The sequence below is a fragment of the Triticum dicoccoides genome, chromosome 6A (assembly GCF_002162155.2).
Source record: "Triticum dicoccoides isolate Atlit2015 ecotype Zavitan chromosome 6A, WEW_v2.0, whole genome shotgun sequence".
Lineage (NCBI taxonomy): Eukaryota > Viridiplantae > Streptophyta > Magnoliopsida > Poales > Poaceae > Triticum > Triticum dicoccoides.
In genome coordinates, this window is record NC_041390.1 from 279,709,028 (window position 1) to 279,729,248 (window position 20,221).

Below are 20,221 nucleotides of genomic sequence, written 5' to 3' on the forward strand. Positions count from 1 at the left end.
CGGAGTACGGTCAGCAATATTGGGATACGGACAATGAAGAAATTCAAAGCCCACCCACCACCCACTTTGTAGCCACTGTCGACGACTTAAGTGACATGCTCGACTTCGACTCCGAAGATATCGACGGTATGGACGCCGATGAAGGAGATGATGAAGAACTAGCGCCCACTAGGCCCTGGAAAGCCACCTCGTCATATGACATATACATGGTGGACACCCCAAAAGAGGGAGATGGCGATGGAACAGCGGAGGATGACCCCTCCAAGAAACAGCCTAAGCGCCGGCGTCAACGGCGCCGCTCAAAATCCCGCCAAAACAAACACGGTGATTCCAGCACGGGAGATAATAATACTCCGAAGAGCGCCAAAGAAAACCCGCTCCAGCAAGATTTAGCACAGGAGGATGGAGAAACCACCCTCATGAGAGAGCGGCAGACAGAGAGGTCGAGGACGATAATTATATGCCTCCCTCCGAAGACGAGGCAAGCCTCAACGACGACGAATTCGTCGTGCCAGAGGATCCCATCGAGCAAAAGAGTTTTCAACGCAGGCTTATGGCCACAGCAAGAAGCCTCAAGAAAAAACAGCAACACCTTAGAGCTGATCAAGATTTGCTAGTCGACAGATGGACTGAAGTCCTTGTGGCCGAAGAGCATAAACTCGAACGCCCCTCCAAGAGCTACCCAAAGCGCAGGTTGCTACCCCGATTAGAGGAGGAAGCACTTGATGCGGCCGACCGGCCACCTCGTGGTCGCGACAGAGAGGCCTCTCGGCCCTCCACTCAAGCCGCACCCCGTACCAAGGCATAGGAATATGCGCCGGACTTACGAGACATGCTGGAGGACAAGGCAAGGCAAACAAGATCGATCTACGGATCGCGTGGGCGCCCCACGGCTCGAGACGGTAACCGTCACGCCCGCCACAAATTCGGCGGGGCCAAACACAGTAGACAAGGCTCGTTGGAGCTATGTCACGATATAGCCCAGTACAGAGGCGCCGCACACCCACTCTGCTTTATAGACGAAATAATGGATCATCAAATCCCAGAGGGTTTCAAACCCGTAAACATCGAATCATATGATGGCACAACAGATCCTGCGGTATGGATTGAGGATTATCTCCTTCATATCCACATGGGCCACGGCGATGATTTCCACGCCATCAAATACCTCCCACTCAAGCTTAAAGGACCAGCTCGGCATTGGCTTAATAGCTTGCCAACAGGATCAATTAGTTGTTGGGAGGACCTGGAAGCCGCATTCCTCGACAATTTCCAGGGCACTTACGTGCGACCCCCAGACGCCGCTGACCTAAGTCACGTAATTCAGCAGCCAGAGGAATCGGCCAGGCAATTCTGGACACGGTTCCTAACAAAGAAAAATCAAATAGTCGACTGTCCGGACGCTGAGGCCCTAGCAGCCTTCAAACACAATATCCGTGACGAGTGGCTGGCCCGACACCTTGGACAGGAAAAGCCGAAATCTATGGCAGCACTCACGACACTCATGGCCCGATTTTGCACGGGAGAAGACAGCTGGCTTGCTCGTAGCAACAATATGACCAAGAACCCTGGTAATTCGGACACCAGGGACAGTAGTGGCAGGTCGCGTCGCAACAAGCAGAAGCGCCGCATTAACGGCGACAATACCGAGGATATGGTAGTTAATGCCGGATTCAGAGGCTCTAAATCCAGTCAGCAGAAAAAGCCATTCAAAAGGAATCCTAGGGGCCCATCCAGTTTGGACCGAATACTCGACCGCTCGTGCCAGATACATGGCACCCCCGAAATGCTAGCCAATCACACCAACAGGGATTGTTGGGTGTTCAAGCAGGCAGGCAAGTTAAACATCAAAAATGAAGACAAGGGGCTGCATAGCGATGACGATGAGGAGCCCCGGCCGCCGAACAACAGCGGGCAGAAGGGTTTTCCCCCACAAGTGCGGACGGTGAACATGATATACGCAACCCATGTCCCCAAAAGGGAGCGGAAGCGTGCGTTAAGGGATGTATATGCGGTAGAGCCAGTCGCCCCAAAGTTCAACCCATGGTCCTCCTGCCCGATCACCTTTGATCGAAGGGACCATCCCACTAGCATCCATAATGGAGGATTCGCCGCATTGGTTCTAGACCCAATTATTGACGGATTTCATCTCACTAGAGTCCTTATGGACGGCGGCAGCAGCCTGAACCTGCTTTACCAGGATACAGTGCGGAAAATGGGCATAGATCCCTCGAGGATTAAGCCCACCAAAACGACCTTTAAAGGCGTAATACCAGGTGTAGAGGCCAACTATACAGGCTCAGTCACACTTGAAGTGGTCTTCGGATCTCCGAATAATTTCCGAAGCGAGGAGTTAATCTTTGACATAGTCCCGTTTCGCAGTGGCTATCACGCACTGCTCGGGCGAACCGCATTCGCTAAGTTTAATGCGGTACCGCATTACACATACCTTAAGCTCAAGATGCCAGGCCCTCGAGGAGTAATTACGGTCAATGGAAACACCGAACGCTCCCTCCGAACGGAGGAGCACATGGCGGCCCTTGCAGCAGAAGTTCAAAGCAGCCTCTCCAGGCAGTTCTCCAGTCTGGCCACTAAACGACCGGACACCGTCAAGCACGCCCGGAGTAACCTACAACAAGACCACCTGGCACGATCCGAGCAGGCGTAGCAATGCGGCCCCAACCCCAACCCTCGCAAAAAGGCGACGCCAGTACTTCGCGTACATAACTACGCTCTAGAGATACCATGGGCACAGGGGGAGGGGCACCATCACGACACGCCCAAAACACGACTTAAACCGTACCAGGGGCTGCCGAATTTTTAATTTTCTCTTACTTTCAGGACTTCATCCTTCGGAAGGCCTGTTCGGCAGTTCAATTGCCGCACAAAACGATGCAAGAACCAGGGAAGCAGACAAGCCACGCCGCACTACGGAACTCCCAGGTGGTCTCTATCACGAGCAGTATACCCGTTCTGCATACTATTGTTGGGGAACGTAGAAGAAATTCAAAATTTTCCTACGTGTCACCAAGATCTATCTATGGAGTCATCTAGCAACGAGGGAGGAGTGGATCTACATACCCTTGTAGATCGCGCGCGGAAGCGTTCAAGAGAACGGGGTTGACGGAGTCGTACTCGTCGTGATCCAAATCACCGATGATCCTAGCGCCAAACGGACGGCACCTCCGCGTTCAACACACGTACGGAGCAGCAACGTCTCCTCCTTCTTGATCCAGCAAGGGGGAAGGAGAGGTTGATGGAGATCCAGCAGCACGACGGCGTGGTGGTGGAAGTAGCGGGATTCCAACAGGGCTTCGCCAAGCGCTGCGGGAGGAGGAAGATGTGTCATGGGAGGGAGAGGGAGAAGCCAGGTCTTAGGTTTGGTTGCCCTCCCTTCCCCCCACTATATATAGGGCCAAGGGAGAGGGGGGCGCAGCCTTGGCCCTTCCTCCAAGGAAGGGTGCGGCCAAGGGAGGAGTCCCTCCTCCCCAAGGCACCTCGGAGGTGCCTTCCCCCTTTAGGACTCTTCCTTTCCTTTGACTCTTGGCGCATGGGCCTCTAGGGGCTGGTGCCCTTGGCCCATATAGGCCAAGGCGCACCCCCTATAGCCCATGTGGCCCCCAGGGCAGGTGGCCCCACCCGGTGGACCCCCGGGACCCTTCCGGTGGTCCCGGTGCAATACCGGTGACCCCGAAACTTGTCCCGGTGGCCGAAATAGCACTTCCTATATATAATTCTTTACCTCCGGACCATTCCGGAACTCCTCGTGACGTCCGGGATCTCATCCAAGACTCCGAACAACTTTCGGGTTACCGCATACTAATATCTCTATAACCCTAGCGTCACCGAACCTTAAGTGTGTAGACCCTACGGGTTCGGGAGACATGCAGACATGACCGATATGACTCTCTGGTCAATAACCAACAGCGGGATCTGGATACCCATGTTGGCTCCCACATGTTCCACGATGATCTCATCGGATGAACCACGATGTCAAGGACTTAATCAATCCCGTATACAATTCCCTTTGTCTATCGGTACAATACTTGCCCGAGATTCGATCGTCGGTATCACGATACCTTGTTCAATCTCGTTACCGGCAAGTCTCTTTAGTCGTTCCGTAACACATCATCCCGTGATCAACTCCTTGATCACATTGTGCACATTATGATGATGTCCTACCGAGTGGGCCCAGAGATACCTCTCCGTCACACGGAGTGACAAATCCCAGTCTTGATTCGTGCCAACCCAACAGACACTTTCGGAGATACCCGTAGTGCACCTTTATAGTCACCCAGTTACGTTGTTACGTTTGGCACACCCAAAGTATTCCTACGGTATCCGGGAGTTGCACAATCTCATGGTCTAAGGAAATGATACTTGACATTAGAAAAGCTTTAGCATACGAACTACATGATCTTTGTGCTAGGCTTAGGATTGGGTCTTGTCCATCACATCATTCTCCTAATGATGTGATCCCGTTATCAACGACATCCAATGTCCATGGTCAGGAAACCGTAACCATCTATTGATCAATGAGCTAGTCAACTAGAGGCTTACTAGGGACATGGTGTTGTCTATGTATCCACACATGTATCTGAGTTTCCTATCAATACAATTATAGCATGGATAATAAACGATTATCATGAACAAGGAAATATAATAATAACCAATTTATTATTGCCTCTAGGGCATATTTCCAACAGTCTCCAACTTGCACTAGAGTCAATAATCCAGTTCACATCGATATGTGATTAACACTCAAGGTCACATCCCCATGTGACTAACACCCAAAGAGTTTACTAGAGTCAATAATCTAGTTCACATTACCATGTGATTAACACTCGATGAGTTCTGGGTTTGATCATGTTATGCTTGTGAGAGATGTTATAGTCAACAGGTCTGAATCTTTCAGATCCGTATGTACTTCGCAAATTTCTTATGTCATCTTGTAGATGCAACTACTACACTACATTTGGAGCTATTCCAAATAACTGTTCTACTATACGAATCCAGTTTACTACTCAGAATAATCTGGATTAGTGTCAAAGTTTGCATCGGCGTAAACCTTTAAGACAAACTCTTTTACCACCTCCATAATCGAGAAAATTCCTTAGTCCACTAGTTACTAAGGATAACTTTGACCGCTGTCCTGTGATCCATTCTTAGATCACTCTTGTACCCCTTGACTGACTCATGGCAAGGCACATTTCAGGTGCGGTACACAACATAGCATACTGTAGAGCCTATGTCTTAAGCATAGGGGACGACCTTCGTCCTTTCTCTCTATTCTGCCGTGGTCGAGCTTTAAGTCTTAACTTCATACCTTACAACTCAGGCAAGAACTCCTTCTTTGACTGATCCATCTTGAACACCTTCAAGATCATGTCAAGGTATGTGCTCATTTGAAAGTACCATTAAGCGTTTTGATCTATCCTTATAGATTTTGATGCTCAATGTTCAAGTAGCTTAATCCAGGCTTTCCATTGAAAAACACTTTCCAAATAACCCTATATGCTTTCCAGAAATTCTACATCATTTCTGATCCACAATATGTCAACAACATATACTCATCAGAAATTCTATAGTGCTCCCACTCACTTCTTTGGAAATACAAGTTTCTCATAAACTTTGTATAAACCCAAAATCTTTGATCATCTTATCAAAGCATACATTCCAACTCCGAGATGCTTACTCCAGTCCTTAGAAGGATTACTGGAGCTTTGCATACTTATTAGCATCTTTCAGGATTGACAAAACCTTCCGATTGTATCACATACAACCTTTCCTCAAGAAAATCGTCGAGGAAACAATGTTTTGACATCCTATCTGCAAGATTTCATAAATAATGCAGCAATCGCTAATATAATTCCAACAGACTCTTAGCATCGCTACGAGTGAGAAAGTCTCACCGTAGTCAACTCCTTGAACTTGTCGGAAACTTCTTAACGACAAGTCGAGCTTTCTTAATGGTGACATTTACCATCATTGTCTGTCTTCCTTTTAAAATCCATCTGTACTCAATAGCATTACGACCATCGAGCCGTTCTGCCAAAGTCTACACTTTGTTTTCATACATGGATCCTCTCTCGGATTTTATGGCCTCGAGCCATTTATCAGAATCTAGGCCCACCATCGCTTCTCCATAGCTCGTAGGTTCATTGTTGTCTAGCAACATGACTTCCAAGACAGGATTACGTACCACTCTGAAGTAGTACGCATCCTTGTCATCCTACGAGGTTTGGTAGTGACTTGATATGAAGTTTCATGATCACTATCATAAGCTTCCACTTCAATTGGTGTAGGTGCCACAGGAACAACTCCCTGTGCTCTGCCACACACTAGTTGAAGAGACAGTTCAATAACCTCATCAAGTCTCCACCATCCTCCCACTCAATTCTTTCGAGAGAAACTTTTCCTCGAGAAAGGACCTGATTCTAGAAACAATCCCTTATTGCTTTCGAATCTGAGACAGGAGGTATACCCAACTGTTTTGGGTGTCCTATGAAGATGCATTTATCCACTTTGGGTTCGAGCTTATCAGCCTGAAACTTTTTCACATAAGCGTCGCAGCCCCAAACTTTTAAGAAATGACAGCTTAGGTTTCTCTAAACCATAGTTCATATGGTGTCATCTCATCGGTATTACATGGTGCCCTATTTAAAGTGAATGTGGTTGTCTTTAATGCCTAACCCATAAACTATCGTGGTAATTCGATAAGAGACATCATGGTATGCATCATATCCAATGGGGTGCAGTTATGATGTTCGGACACACCATCACACTATGGTGTTCCAGGCTGTATTAGTTGTGAAACAACTTCCACAATGTCTTAATTCTATGCCAAACTCGTAATTCAGATATCCATCTCTATGATCATATCATAGATATTTTATCCTCTTGTCACGACGATCTTTCAACTTCACCCTGAAATTACTTGAACCTTTCAATAATTCAGACTCGTGATTCATCAAATAAATGTACTCAACATCTACTCAAATCATCTGTGAAGTAAGAACATAATGATATCCACTACACGCCTCAGCACTCATTGGACTGCACACATCAAAATGTATTACTTCCAGCAAGTTGCTTTCTAGTTCCATTTTACTGAAAACGAGGCTTTCAGTCATCTTGCCCATGTGGTATGATTTGCATGTCTCAAGTGATTCAAAATCAAGTGAGTCCAAACGGTCCATTTGCATGGAGTTTCTTCATGCATATACACCAATAGACATGGTTCGCATGTCTCAAACCTTTCAAAACAAGTGAGCCCAAAGATCCATCAACATGGAGCTTCTTCATGCATTTTATACCGATATGACTTACGTGGCAGGGCCACAAGTAGGTGGTACTATCATTACTATCTTTTTGCATGAACATGTGTATCACTACGATCGAGATTCAATAAACCATTCATTTAAGGCGTAAGACCATTGAAGGTATTATTCAAATAAACAGAGTAACCATTATTCTCCTTAAATGAATAACCGTATCGCGATAGACATAATCCAATCATGTCTATGCTCAACGCAAACACCAAATAACAATTATTTAGGTTTTAATACCAATCTCGATGGTAGAGGGAGCGTGCGATGCTTGATCATATCAACATTGGAAACACTTCCAACACATATCGTCAGCTCACCTTTAGCTAGTCTCCGTTTATTCTGTAGCTTTTATTTGAAGTTAGTAACACTTAGCAACCGAACCGGTATCTAATACCATGATGCTACTAGGAGTACTAGTAAAGTACACATCAACACAATGTATATCCAATATACTTCTATCGACCTTGCCAGCCTTCTCATCTACCAAGTATCTAGGGTAATTCTGCTCCAATGGCTGTTCCCCTTATTACAGAAGCACTTAGTCTCGGGTTTGGGTTCAACCTTGGGTTTCTTCACTAGAGCAGCAGCTGAATTGCCGTTTCATGAAGTATCCCTTCGTGCCCTTGCCCTTCTTGAAACTAGTGGTTTCACCAACCATCAACAATTGATGCTCCTTCTTGATTTCTACTTTTGTGGTGTCAAACATCGCGAATATCTCAAGGATCATCATATATGTCCTTGATATATTATAGTTCATCATGAAGCTCTAGCAGCTTGGTGGTAATGACTTCGGAGAACCATCACTATTTCATCTGGAAGATCAACTCCCACTCGATTCAAATGATTGTTGTACTCAGACAATCTGAGCACAAGTTCAACAATTGAGCTTTTCTCCCTTAGTTTGCAGGCTAAGAAAATCGTCGGAGGTCTTATACCTCTTGACGTGGGCACGAGCCTGAAATCCCAATTTCAGCCCTCAAAACATCTCATATGTTTTGCGACGTTTCAAAACGTCTTCGGTGCCTCAACTCTAAGCCGTTTAACTGAACTATCACGTAGTTATCAAAATTTGTATGTCAGATGTTCCCAACATCTACAGACGACGTTCGAGGTTCAGCACACTGAGCGGTGCATTAAGGACATAAGCCTCCTATGAAGCAATGAGGACAATCCTCAGTTTACGGACCTAGTCCGCATAATTGCTACTATCATCTTTCAACTAAATTTTCTCTAGGAACATATCTAAACAGTAGAACTGAAGCACGAGCTACGACATAATTTGCGAAGACCTTTTGACTATGTTCAGGATAATTAAGTTCATCTTATGAACTCCCACTCAGATAGACATCCCTCTAGTCATCTAAGTGATTACATGATCCGAGTCAACTAGGCCGTGTCCGATCATCACGTGAGACGGACTAGTCAACATCGGTGAACATCTTCATGTCGATCGTATCTGCCATATGACTCATGCTCGACCTTTCGGTCTCTTGTGTTCCGAGGCCATGTCTGTACATGCTAGGCTCGTCAAGTCAACCTAAGTGTTTTGCGTGTGTAAATCTGGCTTATACCCATTGTATGTGAACGTAAGAATCTATCACACCCGATCATCACATGGTGCTTCGAAACGATGAACTTTCGCAACGGTGCACAGTTAGGGGGAACACTTTCTTGAAATTTTAATGAGGGATCATCTTATTTACTACCGTCGTTCTAAGCAAATAAGATGTATAAACATGATAAACATCACATGCAATCAAATAGTGACATGATATGGCCATCATCACTTTGCTCCTTATGATCTCCATCTTCGGGGCTCCATGATCATCATCGTCACCGGCATGACACCATGATCTCCATCATCATGATCTCCATCATCGTGTCTTCATGAAGTTGTCTCGCCAACTATTACTTCTACTACTACAGCTAACGGTTAGCAATAAAGTAGAGTAATTACATGACGTTTATGTTGACACGTAGGTCATAAATAAATTAAGACAACTCCTATGGCTCCTGCCGGTTGTCATACTCATCGACATGCAAGTCGTGATTCCTATTACAAGAACATGATCAATCTCATACATCACATATATCATTCATCACATCCTTTTGGCCATATCACATCACGTAGCATACCCTGCAAAAACAAGTTAGACGTCCTCTAATTGTTGTTTGCATGTTTTACGTGGCTGCTATGGGTTTCTAGCAAGAACGTTTCTTACCTACGCAAGAACCACAACGTGATATGCCAATTGCTATTTACCCTTCATAAGGACCCTTTTCATCGAATCCGATCCGACTAAAGTGGGAGAGACAGACACCCGCTAGCCACCTTATGAAACTAGTGCATGCCAGTCGGTGGAACCAGTCTCACGTAAGAGTACGTGTAAGGTCGGTCCGGGCTGCTTCATCCCACAATGCCGCCGAATCAAGATTGGACTAGTAACGGTAAGCATATTGAACAAAATCAACGCCCACAACTACTTTGTGTTCTACTCGTGCATAGAAACTACGCATAGACCTAGCTCATGATGCCACTGTTGGGGAACGTAGAAGAAATTCAAAATTTTCCTACGTGTCACCAAGATCTATCTATGGAGTCATCTAGCAACGAGGGAGGAGTGGATCTACATACCCTTGTATATCGCGCGCGGAAGCGTTCAAGAGAACGGGGTTGACGGAGTCGTACTCGTCGTGATCCAAATCACCGATGATCCTAGCACCGAACGGATGGCACCTCCGCGTTCAACACATGTACGGAGTAGCGACGTCTCCTCCTTCTTGATCCAGCAAGGGGGAAGGAGAGGTTGATGGAGATCCAGCAGCACGACGGCGTGGTGGTGGAAGTAGCGGGATTCCAATAGGGCTTCGCCAAGCGCTGCGGGAGGAGGAAGATGTGTCATGGGAGGGAGAGGGAGGCGCCAGGGCTTAGGTTTGGTTGCCCTCCCTCCCCCCCACTATATATAGGGCCAAGGGAGAGGGGGGGCGCAGCCTTGGCCCTTCCTCCAAGGAAGGGTGCGGCCAAGGGAGGAGTCCCTCCTCCCCAAGGCACCTCGGAGGTGCCTTCCCCCTTTAGGACTCTTCCTTTCCTTTGACTCTTGGCGCATGGGCCTCTTGGGGCTGGTGCCCTTGGCCCATATAGGCCAAGGCGCACCCCCTACATCCCATGTGGCCCCCAGGGCAGGTGGCCCCACCCGGTGGAACCTCGGGACCCTTCCAGTGGTCCCGGTACAATACCGGTGACCCCGAAACTTGTCCCGATGGCCGAAATAGCACTTCCTATATATAATTCTTTACCTCCGGACCATTCCGGAACTCCTCGTGATGTCCGGGATCTCATCCGGGACTCCGAACAACTTTCGGGTTACCGCATACTAATATCTCTATAACCCTAGCGTCACCGAACCTTAAGTGTGTAGACCCTACGGGTTCGGGAGACATGCAGACATGACCGAGATGACTCTCCGGTCAATAACCAACAGCGGGATCTGGATACCCATGTTGGCTCCCACATGTTCCACGATGATCTCATCGGATGAACCATGATGTCAAGGACTTAATCAATCCCGTATACAATTCCCTTTGTCTATCTGTACAATACTTGCCCGAGATTCGATCGTCGGTATCACGATACCTTGTTCAATCTCGTTACCGGCAAGTCTCTTTACTCGTTCCGTAACACATCATCCCGTGATCAACTCCTTGATCACATTGTGCACATTATGATGATGTCCTACCGAGTGGGCCCAGAGATACCTCTCCGTCACACGGAGTGACAAATCCCAGTCTTGATTCGTGCCAACCCAACAGACACTTTCGGAGATACCCGTAGTGCACCTTTATAGTCACCCAGTTACGTTGTGACGCTTGGCACACCCAAAGTATTCCTACGGTATCCGGGAGTTGCACAATCTCATGGTCTAAGGAAATGATACTTGACATTAGAAAAGCTTTAGCATACGAACTACATGATCTTTGTGCTAGGCTTAGGATTGGGTCTTGTCCATCACATCATTCTCCTAATGATGTGATCCCATTATCAACGACATCCAATGTCCATGGTTAGGAAACCGTAACCATCTATTGATCAACGAGCTAGTCAACTAGAGGCTTACTAGGGACATGGTGTTGTCTATGTATCCACACATGTATCTGAGTTTCCTATCAATACAATTATAGCATGGATAATAAACGATTATCATGAACAAGGAAATATAATAATAACCAATTTATTATTGCCTCTAGGGCATATTTCCAACAACTATTACGCAGCTTGCCCCTGGAACGGACATGTTAACTAGTCCAACCTTCCACTTATCGCATTATTTGTATTGTTCTGCTTTGATCGCAGCCCTTTTTAATAAACAATGCATAGCTGTCATCTATTTTTGCATTACCTTTTTTTCTTTATATATGTTCCTTAATGACATGGTGCACCCGTACACGTTGGTACGGCCAAAATACGCCAGGGGCTTTAGTACCCCTCAATATGGTGTGAGAAGTCCGAACACTTTAACAAGTGCGGCACCCCGAACTTATAACATTATATGCATCGGCTCCGAATCATGTCTTGGGTCAATAGTTGGGTTTGCCTGGCTCCTACGTTTTGGTGCCTTACGTTCCGCTATATCGGCTAAGGTAGCACTAGGAGAACCACTGCGATTGTGCCCCAGTTGAGCTGGGTCGAGCACCTCAGTGGAGAAAGCTAAAACTGACTGTCATGATGAAGCGAGAGCTAGTCGCTGTTCAAGATGTTTTTTCGAGTCCCTAAAGACTTATGCCGCTTAGGGCGAGGAGCCGGCTCTGTCCGGCCAAGGCATGGATAGCGCCCCCAACTCGGTCTTCCAAATACGAAGGGCTTCACCGAAATTTAAAATTATATAATTCTATGGCTAAGTGAGAGTGTTCACGCATTATAGTCCGATTGCCTTGTTCGTTGGGCTTAGCGTCTCCCTCGAAGGACCCAACCATGGGAAAAAGAGCACTCAGGTTTATCCCCGAACACCCCAGCACTAGCGGCACGGGGGCAGAAGCCGACGACTAGCCATCTCTCAGAATTAATAAACAGCCGCATAGAAGGTAATATTTTAAATTCAAACAGCATTGCTTAGTGCATATGAACAAGTTTTCAGCGCACAGGACAAAACGAGCGAGTTTTACTCAAAAATTACATTCATAGAACATTCATCCGCCACAAGGCGGGCACCCTTCAGAACATCCTTATAATAATTCTCGGGCTTGCGATGCTCTTTCCCCGGCGATGGCCCATCCTTCACCAGCTTCTCAACATCTAGCTTTCCCCAGTGCACCTTAGCACGGGCAAAGGCCCTACGGGCACCTTGAATGCAGACGGAGCGCTTGATGACTTCAAGCCTTGGACAGGCCTCCACCAACCACCGCACCAGCCCGAAATAGCTCCCAGGCAAGGCCCCTCCAGGCCACAGCCGAACAATGAGGCCCTTCATGGCCTGTTCGGCCGCCTTGTGGAGCTCGACCAGTTGCTTCAGCTGGTCGCTGAGGGGCACGGGGTGTCCGGCCTCAGCTTACTGAGACCAGAACACCTTCTCCGTCGAGCTGCCCTCCTCGGCTCGATAGAATGCGGCGGCATCGGATACACTCTGGGGAAGATCTGCAAACGCTCCTGGAGAGCTCCGGATTCGGGTAAGTAACAAGTAACTCACGTTTATGTGTTTGCTTTGCATAAAGAATGCCTTACCCGCTGCTATCTTCTTCACCTCATCCAACTCCTGGAGGGTCTTCTGGGATTCGGCCTTGGCAGACTTGGCATTTTCAATAGCCAACGCGAGCTCGGATGCTACGTCTTTGAGTCAAGCTCCAAACTCTCATGCTTTTCCATGAGAGCCTGGAGCTCTTGCCGCACCTTGCCAACTTCGGCCTCATACTTCTCTTGCTCGGTGCGCTCCGAGGCTGCCCTCTTCTCGGCCTTGTCCAGCGCTTGCTTAAGGGTCGCCACCTCAGACGTGGCCCCTACAATAGCCACGATAATCCTGTCATTTTTTGCAATTGCACCTTATATATATATATATTTAACACGGTATTTCTTACCTTCATTGTCCTTGAGCTGCTTCTTGGCATGCTCGAGCTCTTGCTCGGACCTTTCGAGGTCCTGTTTTAGCGTGTCCACTTCCGCAGTCAGTGCGGCGAACGCAAGCAGGGTGGCCTGCACATGCATATTGACTCATTTTTGTTAGACTCCTGCGAATTCTATTTGATCCTCTATTCGGCTTTTCTTCCCGAACGCCAAACAGAGCATCAGGGGCTACTATCTATGCGGTACTATTATTTACACTTTCTTTACTTACCTCAAAGCCTATCAAAAGGCTAATACAAGCTTCAGTCAGTCCGTTTTTGGTGGACTGAACCTTCTGGATCACCGCACTCACAATAGCGTGGTGCTCCTCGTCGATGGAGGCGCCTTGGAGCGCCTCCAACATATTGTCCGGCGCCTCCGGTTGGACGGAGGCCGCCGGCATGGTGGACTTGCTCCTCTTGGAAGGTGGTCCCCCGCCGGACTCTGGAACCCTTAAAGGTTCCGGAGCGGTGTCCGGCCTCGAGCCAGACTTGGAGCCCTGGGGGGTTTCATCCCCTTTACTCCTGGAGTCCGGGAGGTCGCCTTGCGGCGCCTCCAGGACCACCTCCTCCCGGCTTGGAACCTGTTGGGACAACACTTCGGTGTCGTCCGTAGGGCGGGGGGAGGAAGCCGTCGGAAGTGAGTTCACATCCGACGAGTCCAGTGAGCCGCTCGACGACACGTCGAGCCGGTCTTTGGGTGGGCTGCATAAACATATTTGCGTGCAATAAATGAATACTATGAATTACTCTGGTATCCAGATACTTACGATTTGGCCAGGGGCTTGGCCCTAGGCGCCCACTCCTCTCCGCCGCCGTCGGTGTCGATGGAGCAGTCCGGAGGAAGGGCTTTCCCCTTCTAGGACCCTTCGGCCTCCCTAGTTGGGGCGGCCTTCCTTTTCTTCCCTTCCCCCGCTGGAGGGGGAGGGGTCTCTTCTTCTTCCTCCTCCTCATCTTCGCGGGAGGAGTGCGTCTTGGATTCGTCGGATGATGAATCCGACACCTCCGGGCGTCGAGCACTCTTTCGAGTCCCCGCGGCCTTCTTCTTGACCTTCTTCTCCGGCACCACATAGGGTGCCGGAACCAGCAGCCTCGCCAAGCGAGCGTCCGCTGGGCCTTCGGGCAAAGGGGCCGGACAGTTGATCTGTCCGGACGTCAGCTGCCAATCCCGTCAGAGGAAAGGGAGCTTAGATCCCGCATAGAGTCAAACTATGGAAAATTGATACCCTGTAAAAGGAAAAAACAACTTACCGCGAGAGCGTGATGCTGCGCACTGAATCCGCAATCCTCAGTAGTGGATGGGGAGCCTCGGCGCCCTTGAAAAGCACCCTCCAGGCATCTTCGTACGTCGTGTCGAAGAGCCTACTCAGAGTTTGGTGCCGTGCCGGGTCGAACTCCCACAGGTTGAAAGCCCGTTGTTGGCACGGGAGGATCAAGCGGATGAGCATAACCTAGACTACGTTGACAAGTTTGAGCTTCTTGTCCACTAGGGTTTTGACGCATGTTTGGAGTCCGGTTAGCTCTCCTTTTTTGCCCCACGACAGGCCCGTCTCTTTCCAGGACGTGAGCCGCATTGGGGGTCTGGACCGGAACTCGGGGGGTGCGACCCATTCGGCATCGCGCGGCTCGGTGATGTAAAACCACCCCGATTGCCACCCCTTCAGGGTCTCCACAAAGGAGCCCTCGAGCCATAGGACGTTGGCCATCTTGCCCACCATGGCGCATCCGCACTCCGCCTGGCTGCCGCGCGCCACCTTCGGCTTGATGTTGAAAGTCTTGAGCCAGAGCCCGAAATGGGGGCGGATGTGGAGGAAGGCCTCGCACACGACGATAAACGCCGAGATGTTGAGGACGAAGTTCGGGGCCAGATCGTGGAAATCCAGGCCGTAATAGAACATGAGCCCCCGGACAAATGGGTGGAGAGGGAAGCCCAGTCCGCGGAGGAAATGGGGGAGGAACACCTCCCTCTCATGGGGCCTAGGGGCGGGGATGAGCTGCCCCTTTTTGATATGTCCCTCCATGACGGAGGAGACCATCCACTTGCCTCCCGCTCCGGACATGGCTGGAAAAGGTTGAGGTTGGGAGTGCGGACTTGGGCGCTGGAGCTCGAGTGTGCAAGAATGGATAGGCGAAGGAGGAAGAAGGCGTAGGTGAAAAGGTGGATCTTTATCCAAGAATGGGTGGACGCAGCTACATGTCCCCACCAGCCTGGTAAAACTCGCTTATCTCCAAGCGCCGTAATCGATGGCACGGTTGGGTTACCCACGCCCGTATTGATGAGAATCCCGGAATAAGGGGACATGATCTCTGCTTTAACAAGACGTTCCAAGGAAGCCGCCTCGCATAACACGCTGAGATGGGATAGTAAAACGGTTTGAATAAAAGCTTGGCCGTGGTGTGATGTCACACTACGGAATACGTCAGCAGATTAGATTTGTGTAAATATTATTCTCTCTATGGCAATATGTGGAAACTTATTTTGCAGAGCCGGACACTATCTTTGTGTTCAAAATCTTCTATGAAGTACTTGGAGGAGGAAGCCGCCTTGCAATGCCAAAGACAATATGCGCGCCCGACTCGTCGTCATTGAAGCCTGGTTCAGGGGCTACAGAGGGAGTCCTGGATTAGGGGGTGTCCGGATGGCCGGACTATACCTTCAGCCGGACTCCTGGACTATGAAGATACAAGATTGAAGACTTCGTCCCGTGTCCGGGAGGGACTTCCTTGGCGTGGAAGGCAAGCTTGGTGATACGGATATACAGATCTCCTACCATTGTAACCGACTCTATGTAACCCTAACCCTACCAGGTGTCTATATAAACCGGAGGGTTTTAGTCCGTAAGACAACATACACATCAACGATCATACCATAGGCTAGCTTCTAGGGTTTAGCCTCCTCGATCTCGTGGTAGATCTACTCTTGTACTACCCATACCATCAATATTAATCAAGCAGGACGTAGGGTTTTACCTCCTTCGAGAGGGCCCGAACCTGGGTAAAACTTCGTGTCCCTTGTCTCCTGTTACCATCCGGGCTAGACGCACAGTTCGGGACCCCCTACCCGAGATCCGCCGGTTTTGACACCGACAAGGACCCTTTTCATCGAATCCGATCCGACTAAAGTGGGAGAGACAGACACCCGCTAGCCACCTTATGCAACTAGTGCATGTTAGTCGGTGGAACCAGTCTCACGTAAGCGTACGTGTAAGTTCGGTCCGGGCCGCTTCATCCCACGATGCCGCCGAATCAAGATAAGACTAGTAACAGCAAGTAAATTGACAATATCGATGCCCACAACTGCTTTGTGTTCTACTCGTGCATAGAAACTACGCATAGACCTAGCTCACGATGCCACTATTGGGGATCATAGCAGAAATTTAAAATTTTCTATGCATCACCAAGATCAATCTATGGAGTAATCTAGCAACAAAGGGAAGGGGAGTGCATCTACATACCCTTGTAGATCGCTAAGCGGAAGCGTTGCAAGAAAGCGGATGAAGGAGCCGTACTCGTAGCGATTCAGATCGCGGTTGATTCTGATCTAAGCGCCGAACCACGGCACCTCCGCGTTCAACACACGTGCAGCCCGGTGACGTCTCCCACGCCTGGATCCAGCAAGAGGAGAAGGAGAGGTTGGGAAGACTCCGTCCAGCAGGAGCACGACGGCGTGGTGGTGGTGGAGGAGCGCAGAACTCCAGCAGGGCTTCGCCAAGCACTATGAGAGACGAGGAGGGAGAGAGGTAGGGCTGCGACAAGACAGAGATCAAATCGTATGTTGGGCAGCCCCCATACCTCAAGTATATATAGGGGGAGGGGAGGGGGCTGCGCCCCCTCTAGGGTTCCCACCCCAAGGGGTGCGGCAGCCCTAGATCCCATCTAGGGTGGCGGCCACAAGGGGGAGAGGGGGAGGCGCACCTAGGGTGGGCCTTGGGGCCCATCTGCCCTAGGGTTTGTCCCCTTCCCCTCTTGGAGGCGCCTTGGGCCTTGGTGGGAGGCGCCCCAGCCCACCTAGGGGCTGGTCCCTTCCCACTATTGGCCCATGTAGACCTCCGGGGCTGGTGGCCACACCTGATGGACCCCCGGGACCCTCCCGGTGGTCCGGGTACATTACCGATAGCACCCGAATCCTTTTCGGTGACCAAAACGGGACTTCCCATATATAAATCTTTACCTCCGGACCATTCCGGAACTCCTCGTGACGTCCGAGATCTCATCCGGGACTCCGAACAACATTCGGTAACCACGTACATACTTTCCCTATAACCCTAGCGTCATCGAATCTTAAGTGTGTAGGCCCTACGGGCTCGGGAGTCATGCAGACATGGCCGAGACAACTCTCCGATCAATAACCAACAGCGGGATCTGGATACCCATGTTGGCTCCCACATGCTCCACGATGATCTCATCGGATGAACCACGATGTCAAGGATTCAATCAATCTCGTATACAATTCCCTTTGTCTATCAGTACGATACTTGCCCGAGATTCGATCGTCGGTATGCCGATACCTTGTTCAATCTCGTTACCGGCAAGTCTCTTTACTCATTCCATAACACATCATCCCGTGATCAACTCCTTGATCACATTGTGCACATTATGATGATGTCCTACCGAGTGGGCCCAGAGATACCTCTCCGTTTACACGGAGTGACAAATCCCAATCTCGATTCGTGCCAACCCAACAGACACTTTCAAAGATACAACCCGACCCGAATGGATCAAGTCTCTGTGCTTAAGTGTCATCCCTGGATCGGTATGCTGTCACACACAGTACTCGAGGATTTATAACAGAGGTAAATCACATGTCAAAAGTACGTAAATACTATTACCTCAATCCAAAATAGCGAAAGAAAAAAGTTTGTGGATTCCCATCAACACCAACGGCAAAGTTGAGTGTAGAAATCGTAACCCTAACGTATCACTTACTCGTCGTAAGAAATCCTGCAACATGAGACGTTGCAGCCACAAAGGGTCAGTACATTGAGTGTACTGGCAAATTCACACCATAGAGAATGATGAAATAAAGGCTATCAGTACATGCATATTTGGCTGGTGGAAAAGCTCTATGGTTATAAGGTTTTTGCGAAAAGCCAATTTTTCCTTACTGCAAAGGAATAAATTTTATTTACTATCATGGTGGTTGTTAAACATTGAGAATGGTTGACAGCATTCTCAATCCCAATTAAGTAACATCATTAAACCCAACAAACTTAATTTAAAGTAACATGATGAGATTCACATGATAATCCAGGTACTAGATACTCAAGATGTCCATAACCGGGGACACGGCTAACCATGATTAGTTTATACACTCTGCAGAGGTACTTTTCCCCACAAGACTCAATCTCCTCCGTTGGATATCTTGCACTTCATGGTGTTTGAGAAACGGATGACCGAGACATAGTCTTTTAGAAGTGCTAGCACCTTACGTTCGGGTAGACCGTACCACCTACCTCCCCTACATCGGCTAGTCTACCACTCTAAGAGTTTGCACGACTTAGTTAACTATGCTAGAGCCCATAATAGCTTGTGGCTACACACGGAAGTTTCTAGCATGAATAATCTCATGATCCCTTTGAGCCTGGGTGGCGGTCCATAGAAAAACAAGCAATCCTGGTCTACCCAGGTGCCTAGACAGGCAATCCTGGAATAACCAGGTACCTCAATCCACCCAGATGTGTGTTTAAGTTGCCACCTTAAGTAAACCATTAATTAACAAACTCACATCGTTCATGAATACTCTAAAAACCCAATCCACGTCTATGAGCATAGCATGGCTAAGTAAGCATAACGTAATAGTAACTCCCAAGGGTTTGATAATAAACAGGTAATAGGTTCCTACCTCATCAACTACTTCCCAATACCCACATGTTAATGACATCCTAATCATTCAATGTTTGAGGATTGGAACTAATGCGTAAAAACTGGGTATGAAAAAGGTATGATCAAAGTGTGAACTTGCCTGCAATGTTGATGAAGATGATTCGCACTCATAACTCTTGATAGGTCTACTCGTCACACTCGGGTCAATCTATCATAAGCAAGCAATAGTAACCACACATAAGCAATCACTCAAAAGACCCGAAAGATCGAACAAGACGATTCAGAAAATGTCAAAACCAAGCAAATAAATCTTGCAACATAAAACAATTTCTAACAGTACCAAAATTATATGAATTTGGCCTTATCAGAAAGTTTAGGTCAAGAGCTTCGATTTGCAAAAAGAATCATCTGAAACGGAGCTACGAAACTCAAGTTATGTTCAAAAGAAGTTTGAATTCAAATCTGATCTAATTCAAATTTTAAACGTTTCAAAAACATGTTTAAGTTGTTTTATTGGATAGAGGAGATTATAACGAAGAAGTGGGCATTGATTTCGTTGGATTTGGACAAACGAGTAAAAAGATGTGATAGTTTGAAAGTACAGGGACTATTTTGTAAATAAAGTATTCACAACTAAGTCCCTGGCCGAAAATTAAAAAGAAAAATCTATCGAGCGAACGCTCGCTACAGAATGTAAACTGACGAAAACTGTTCACTGCTAAGACCTAACCTAGCGAACGTTCTCTAAATAACCTAACTAAAAAAATCGGCTAAAAGAAAACCAAAGAAAACCTAAAGAGAGAAAAAAAATAAACCGGATCTATGGTTTTTTTCCCGGTCGGGGCGGTTTTTTCGTCGAAAACCATGGCGGGCGGATCCGGCCGGCGGTGAACTCCGGCGCGGCGTGCGGCGTTGTGGGGCGTGACGACGGTGGCTTGCGCACCGCGGGCGAGGGCAGCGCGGGGAGCGACGCGGCG